Genomic DNA, 6000 nt, shown 5'->3' on the forward strand with positions numbered 1-6000 from the left:
TATAAAAGTCAGTGGGTGGCACAGCAGGTTGCATGTAACCGGATTTTATAAAACATGGCAATAAAGCTGAGACACATGGAACACAAATGATGGATGGTTGTTATGGGTTGAATTTTATCTTCCAAAAAAGATATGTTGAAGTCCTAACCCCCAGTAACCTAACCTCCAAACTATGAACTTACTTGGAGACAAGGTCTTTACACAGTGATCAATAAAGATAAGGTCTTTAGGATGGGCTAATCGAATATAACCAATGTTATAAAAGAGAAACTTGAACACAGAAACAGAAAACAATATGAAGAGACACAGGAAGATTGCCAGGTGAAGACAGGTAGACATTCAATTATACTGCAAGCCAAGGAATGCCTGCTGCTATCAAAGAAAATATGCAAAAAATAAAATCTTTGGAAAATAGAGCTAACCAAAGCAGATATTTGACAATGAAACCTATAGGCAGTGATTACCAGCTACAGGAATCTACTAAAGTTATTGACATATCCCAAAGAAGAGCGAGCAAGGACCCCAACTTATACATACAACTTTAGATCACTCTCAGACTATAAAATAGGAATAACAATCTATCACACAGAATCACTGAGAAAATGAAAAGGCAATATGAAAATCACTTTGTAAAGTGCAAAAACTACTATCCCAGAATCAATCACTGTAGTAAAAACATTTTATCATAAGAAACAAATTGTAAATTATATAATGGCATATCATCAAAAATAGGCCCTGGAAATTTATTCTCTGTGGCTAGGAGGAAAAAAAATTCTCCAAAAAAGTCACTTGAATTTCTAAATTGGAGACAAAGCATATGAAGCATATCGAAGCATTATTATGATTCTGGCTATGTTTACAATTTGTCCTGAAAGGGCCTAGATGCTTAATACCCACAAAGTGGTGATTCCTGATGACAACTGAACACCACTACGCAGTAACCCCAGGCAGACAGCAAGTAGATTGTGGTTAGGGAACTAGGGGCACAATAAAAGCCCGCTGAGAAACCTCAGCCTTTACAGAACAATGACTTTGGGCTAAGCTCAAGTTAGATGTTCTAAATGTATCATGTTACCTAATCTTTACATAATAATCTGGGAACTGAAGTTCCTTGAGGGTAGCAACCTTGTTTGCTTTCTTCAAAACAGTAAACAATACAAGTACCTGGCACATGGTAGGCAGTCCATAAATAAGTTACATGAATGGATAATAACATCCCCACTTCAAGAAAATAAAAGCTCAGAGGGGCTTTTACCTTAGGCATACTGGGCAACTAATAAACAGCACCTTGGAACCCATACCTACCTGTTTTTAAAGTTCTAAAGTACCATCCTGTCTCCCCTTGTTCTCTGGTTTTAGGAGAAAGAAGAATTCATACCGCACAGACTGAGAATAAGCAAAGGCCTCACTGTGAGAACCAAGGCAAATCCAAGGATTTTTCATGAAACAAGAACCTGGGACACAAGTGGCTGAGAGAGGAACAGTTTCAACCCAAAACCAAGGAAGTAGGCCTGAACCTGGAATGAAAGCAAACTGACAAACAAGCCTGACAAATCCATACTTAGACTAGCTTGTGAATGTGAGCTCCCCAAAAGCAGGAAATTCTGTCATGGTCACCGTGCCTAGCATATTGCCTGGAACACAGGAGGTACTCAGCCTGAAATAAACAAGCTTCATTCATTAAAGGAAGAAAAAAAACCAATAGAACAGAAAGAAGTATGGAGCTGGGTTGTTCCCCAGCACCTCCCCCTCCAAATTGCTGTTTGGCAACATCTAAAATTTGCCAGGCACATGGTGATGTACACCTATAGCTCCAGCATTTGGGAAGCTGAGGCAGGAGGACTGCTTGAGCCCAAGAAGTTCAAGACCTCTGCTCAAAATAAAAACAAAATAAAAAAAGAAGGGAGTGTGGCACCAAGAATAAAGCTCATACAAACAGGCTAGGACTATAAGAAAGATGAAAATGAAAATCCTACATATCTATGAGTTACCCAGAGGTCCCCTTGTTCTGTTTAAAGAGAAAGTGTCTGTTTTTGAGAAGGCACAACACCACTAGAGATGAGAACAAGAGAAAAGAAACACATTAAAGAGTTTTGCCTAACCCCACATTGTTTCTACAAGTAACACCACAGGAAAAGGTTGTCCAAAGAAACAGAAGAATCTCACTCAAGTGCTGTTTGTTTGTTTGTGGATGTCTTCATCTTATGAGATCTTTTATTATTCAGAGCCTAATGGCTCTTCAATGTTGCTCATAAAGATGAACAGTGAGTGATAAGAGCTGTCAAACTGCAGTGTGGCACTGCACAATCACAGACACAATGCTTGTACTATGATGGCTAAATAGAAAACACTCTTAGGTTCTAAGTCCAACTGTACCATCAAATATCTGTAAGATACTACTATGCTTAAATTAAAATGATACCTTTTGCTCATTTATCTACAGTAAGATATAGAAAATATAAAAGAAAAATTAGGGCTGGGGTTGTGGTTGAGTGCTCACCTAGCACACGCAGGCCCTGGGTTTGATCCTCAGCACCACATAAAAATAAATAAAATAAAGGTATTAAAATATATGTATATAAAATGAAAAATTATGTATGGTTAATACTTCATTTTTTAGAAAACAACTGGCAGAGTGATGTTAAGTCATCACCAACTTTCTCATCTTCCATTTTTACAGTGGAGAGAACAGCTAACAAACATTTTAAAAATAACCTGCAATCTGCAAGTTTATGTGGTCAACTAAGTTTCAACATAGTTGGTAGTAAAGAGAAAAACTACTAGGAAGCAACTTCTAAGAATTAACTTCTCAACTAATTAGGTTTACATTGATACATGCATATCAATTAGCAAAGCCGTTTGCGGTGAACAACATAAATCTAATTTCAGCTAAAAGTATATTGTATTTGACCTTAAAATGATCAGAGAAGTTTAATTGCAGAAGTAATAACTAAATTTTATCGTAGCTAAACTTATTCCGTTGAAGTTAAACCTGCATTAAGATACAGTGTCGGTGCAGCTGGACACGGTAGCACACGCCTGTAATCCCAGCTGTTCCAGAGGCTGAGGATCACAAGTTCAAAGCCAGCCTCCGTGATTTAGCTCAGTGAGACCCTGTCTCTAAATAAATACAACAAAGGGCAGGGGATATGACTCAGTGGTGTGTGTGTGTGTGTGTGTGTGTGTGTACACACACACACACACACATATATAAAACGTATTATGTTTACTTCTCTTAATAAAAAGTTTCAAATAAGTTCATCAAATGCAAACCTAGCGGAAAGGCTACAATCATCTCCACTTTTGTGGTGTTAAACTATTTAAAATGCCTTCAAGTGTTGCCAGGTACAAGGTATTTCAAGAAAAGAGGGCACTTTATACTAAAATTGTTCAGCAAGTGCACCGATGAATGATTCCAAAGCATAGTAAGGACTAAGAATAAACAAAACATGTCCCTTCACAAATCTGTAAAATACGCCAAACAAGAGAGAGATTTCGGCCAAGGAACAAGAACAGTTAACATTCATAACTTATTGGCGATGCACGCAGATATTCTTCTGGAAGCTCCCACAGTAAAAGTGAAACCGGATCATCCAATTTCCAGCCAACAGAGCATAGCATTAAATGAAAACGGCAACCAATATGCCTCCCCCGAATTCATGGTAAGGAAAACAGAAATCTATAAAAAAAGACCAAATAGTTCACCAACCAGAATCCTGCAAAGTGCTGGTTCTCGACCTACTTAGGGTCAGGCTTGGTCTAGATTCATGTTAGGGCACTTCCTCCATCTGCACTTTCGTATGTGGGTCTGAGAGCTCTTCAAAGAAGGCTTGAGACCGATCAAGAGTCCGCCACCACCCCGGAGCAAGAGCTACCTTGCACCGACGACCACTGCGGACAACCTGGGCTCCTGAGGAGGAGGAAGGCTGAGACGATGGAGGAGAAACTGAGTCAGGGTAAAGGCGGAAGCTCAAGGTGACCTGAGCACAGGGTCGCCTCGCGCCCCAGACCCTCTCCTCATCCACGAGGCCTCCCCACTCCGCCCCTGGGTACCTGTCACTGGTCGCGCAGCCGCGACACACGCGCTGCTCGCGACCCCCTGGCTGCCCACGCACCGGCCGCGTTTAGTCCACTACAGCGCCTGTGACTACGCCGGGGCGGGGCGGCAGCGACAGCGGCAGAGGCTGCGCCAGTGAGAAGCCGACACGCGCCTTTCCCGCGGCTCGGCTCACGAGCCGGTCCCAGAGCAAAAGCCTAGCAGCCAGCCACCCCTCTACTTCCGCTTCCTAAAGGCGAAGACTGGAGGACTTCCGAATACCGAGTTGTGACCAAGGCGGTCCAGAGCGTCGCGCTGCCGCCATCTTGTCTCCAGGCAGACCCCGCCCCTTTCCTTAGTCCCGCCCCGTCCCCTAGCTTGGTGAAGGCGCCCGCGAGTCGGCCAGGTCTTGGGAAGGTTCCTACCCCCGGCGGCCGAGACCTGAAAGCTTAACCCCCCTGGGGAAGCCAGAAAGCGAGTTCGGTCTTCAGTTTTCCCGATCTGGACTCTGTGGCCTACCCAATCTCTCCTAATTAAAATCACTGTTGTACGGGAAGACAAATTGTCTTAATGTTTCTGAGCATCTTAGACTTTATTCGAAAACCTGAAATTTGACAGCTTCGGTTCCAGGGGGACTAGGGTGGGACGTAAGGGACGAAGACTAACTTATTGGAGCCCTTTAGTTTATCTCATAGGGGCAGTGGCAACTTAGTCTACAGGAACGAAAGTTTTTGTCCTATGAATTTTTTTTTTTCAAATATAAGTCAGTGTGGAATTGTTTTAGAATATGTGACCACCGAACAGATCATTTTACGCACGCAGAAGTGAATGCCTCTCTGAAGGGTCTATTTTTAACTATTAAGTCAAAGTGAACTAAAAGCCAAGAACACTTGGAAAAGCACATTAAAAAGTGTACAATTTTCACTGACTATTAATTATATGACACAAAGATGACCTTCCCTGCAAATGTCAGAACAAAGACTAAAAAACTTTTGCTCAACATAATTGTTGTGTATCTACTGTTCTTATGAACTTCTGTAGCTAGCTGTTGGGTTAGCTTTTCTAGAAAAAAAAATGGAGTTTAAAAAATTATTGAATATAAGCGTCTTAAAATTTATTTCCTGCGGGAATTTTTGTGTAAGTAGCTTTCCATAGTGTGTTTTCTACCCCCCTTTAAATCAGGACAGGTGATGCTTTCATAAAAAAGGAATTGTTGCAGGCCAGTGGCACACACCTCTAATCCCTGTGACTCGGTGAGGCTGAGGCAATAAGAGACCAGCCTGAGCAACTTGGTGAAACCCTGTCTCAAAATTTAAAATGAAACCAAAAAGAAATGCTACAGAACAAATACATTGTAACCAGGAGTACAATTGCTAGATTATATGGTAGATATATATTTTTAAACTATTTTCTAGAATGGCTTTGCCATTGTACATTTCTACCACCAATGGTTTTTGTTGTTATCATTGCATATTCTGTTAAAAAAAAATGGATATAATTCTTATTCCTGTTTCTCTATAGACACAAGAGCAATTCCCCTCTGACTATTTTTAACATTTTCTCTTCATCTTTGCTTTTTTGTAGTTTTAATGCAATATGCTTCCATGTACATTTTTATCATTTATTCTATGTATTCTATTTATTATATTTATTATCTGAGCTTCCTAGATTTGTGGATTGAATACCATCATTAAGTTTGGAAAATTCTTAATGGTTACTTCAAATATATTTTTTGCTTCTTTTTTTCTTCTTTATAGTGTTCACATTATGCACATGTTATATCTTTTGTAATTTTCTCACAGTTTTTGAATATTCTGCTCTGGTTTTATCATTTTTTTCTGTTTCAGTTTGAGCTGTTTCTATTGATATGCCTTCTTCAGTTTCACTGATTCTTTCCTTGACCATGTCCAGTAGGTTGCTTAGTCAGTTCATCAAAGGCCTTCTTTATGTTTTGGTAAAAGGGG

The 6000-nt window shown here is 40.4% G+C and overlaps 1 protein-coding gene across 5 annotated transcripts in view; it reads right to left on the reverse strand.

The window, feature by feature from the left end:
* The window catches only part of Uggt1 (UDP-glucose glycoprotein glucosyltransferase 1), a 109964-nt gene extending 105698 nt beyond the window's left edge, over window positions 1-4266 (reverse strand). For 4 of the 5 annotated variants that reach the window (XM_027936780.2, XM_071619242.1, XM_071619241.1 and 1 more), the window contains exon 1: window positions 4054-4266. The gene's annotated coding sequence lies outside the window, so the exon portion shown is untranslated. The remainder of the gene's footprint in view (window positions 1-4053) is intronic. The other variant, XM_071619240.1, reaches the window with a different exon arrangement.
* Between the last annotated feature and the right edge of the window lie 1734 nt (window positions 4267-6000).

The sequence above is a fragment of the Marmota flaviventris genome, chromosome 11 (genome assembly GCF_047511675.1).
Source record: "Marmota flaviventris isolate mMarFla1 chromosome 11, mMarFla1.hap1, whole genome shotgun sequence".
NCBI classification, from domain to species: domain Eukaryota; kingdom Metazoa; phylum Chordata; class Mammalia; order Rodentia; family Sciuridae; genus Marmota; species Marmota flaviventris.